We start from the raw sequence: 1,920 nt of genomic DNA on the forward strand, positions 1-1,920 counted from the left end.
TGCATAAACTGCATAGAACACCCCTGTCATGTGGTAGACACTCAATAAATGTTAGCTATGATCATTTACATAGGAGGAAACTAAAGCTTAGTAAGGCTGAGTGGTTTTTCTAGGGTCTCCAACTGTAACTTACAGGATGGGATTCCAAATCAGCTACCATGGCTGACAGCCACACTTGTGTAACTTATCTAGAATACCTGTATTATATGATATAGACATATATATATAGATCATACCTGCTTCTCAGCAAGCTGTAAGCCCCTTGAAGGAAGGGGATGTGCCCTTTCTGCATTCTCCTGGTGCCTAGCACAGTGCTTTGCATACTGTAAGTATTCCATTAACATCAGATGAATCATTAGAATTTAATTTAATTTAGATTTTCTAAATATATGCCAAAGTCTGGCCAAAAGCAAAAACACTGATAAAAACAAAATAAAACCAAAATAAACAAAAAAAATCCCACCTACAATTCTAGGCAAATATGCCCTCAGCCAAATCTCTCCAAACACTTTAGAATTATTTGCCCTATTTATTTTCAGAACACTGCAAGAAAAAGGTAACAAGAATTATCTTTGTTTTGCAGTCGGAGAAATTTGGGAGCAGAGGAAACTGGGCACTTTGCCTAGGAGCCAAAAACAAGTCGCGGTGCAGCTGGGAACAATCTCACGTCTCTAGAATCAGGATAACTTGTTCCAAACCGCCTTTCCCAGGACAGGATGAAAGGACTTGATGTCTTTTTGCCTCAGACAATAGGATGTTTTTCCTTAGCCAGGGTCTAGGGCTTGAGCAATCTCCCCCGAGGAAGGATAAAGGGTGGGCAGTGTTTGACCATGCTTCTCCCTGGTGTCTGTGCACAGCTGCTCTGAGAACTGTGGAAGACACAGACCATTTTTCCAAGTTTCCCGAGGGGCTCAGGAGCAGTGAGACTATTGAAGAATATGTAAGAAAAGCATTTCTGAGGATTGCTAAGAAAAAATTTTCTTGGGGACTCAAAATATTAACTTCTTAGTCTAACTAGCATTCCCCATTTATTTGAGATGGTTTTGTAAGATGGATTTCAGGTGATTACATCGATTCCACAAGAATGTAGAAAAAATATTTCACTTAGAGGGCTCTGGAAAAAAAGAGTTACCCAACTAAGATTTTTTTTCTGCTAAAATTGATATTTTATGCTTCTGCAAAATGATCAAAATAAATTTTCTTATGTAACTCTGTGTTAACCTAAAATATAATTACTTAAAGCGAACTGGATTCATCTCTTAAATGTAAATAGGTACCTAGAGAGTTCATCTGTGGGTGACAAAGCTTGAGAATTTTGACTCTCAGTTTTTTCTTTTTTTTTTTGAGACAGAGTCTCACTCTGTCACCCAGGCTGGGGTGCAGTGGAGCAATCTTGGCTCACTGCAAGCTCCGCCTCCCGAGTTCACGCCCTTCTCCTGCCTCAGCCTCCTGAGTAGCTGGGACTACAGGCGCCCTCCACTACACCCGGCTAATCCTTTGTATTTTTAGTAGAGACGGGGCTTCACCGTGTTAGCCAGTATGGTCTCCAGCTCCCGACCTCGTGATCCGTCTGCCTCGGCCTCCCAAAGTGCTGGGATTACAGGTGTGAGCCACCACGCCCGGCCGACTTTAAGTTTTATCGGAAGTCTTATTAATTTATAACATGACTAATAAAGACCCAGTGTGTTTCTTTTAACAAGAGAGAAAAATGAATTAAAAAAAAGGCCTTTGAATTCGCAGTGTCTTTTGAGTATAGCTTTATTTGGAAATGTTTGTTGGCAGATATTCAAACTCTTATTGTTTCTGAAGCTGTTCTTTCTAAAATAGTTTACAGTTCAGAACGCTGAGGACAATAAACCTGCAACAATACTCACCTAACAGATGGAGCTATAGATCAGATTTAGAAAACATATGAGACGT

This window comes from Chlorocebus sabaeus, chromosome 7 (genome assembly GCF_047675955.1).
Source record: "Chlorocebus sabaeus isolate Y175 chromosome 7, mChlSab1.0.hap1, whole genome shotgun sequence".
Classification (NCBI taxonomy): domain Eukaryota; kingdom Metazoa; phylum Chordata; class Mammalia; order Primates; family Cercopithecidae; genus Chlorocebus; species Chlorocebus sabaeus.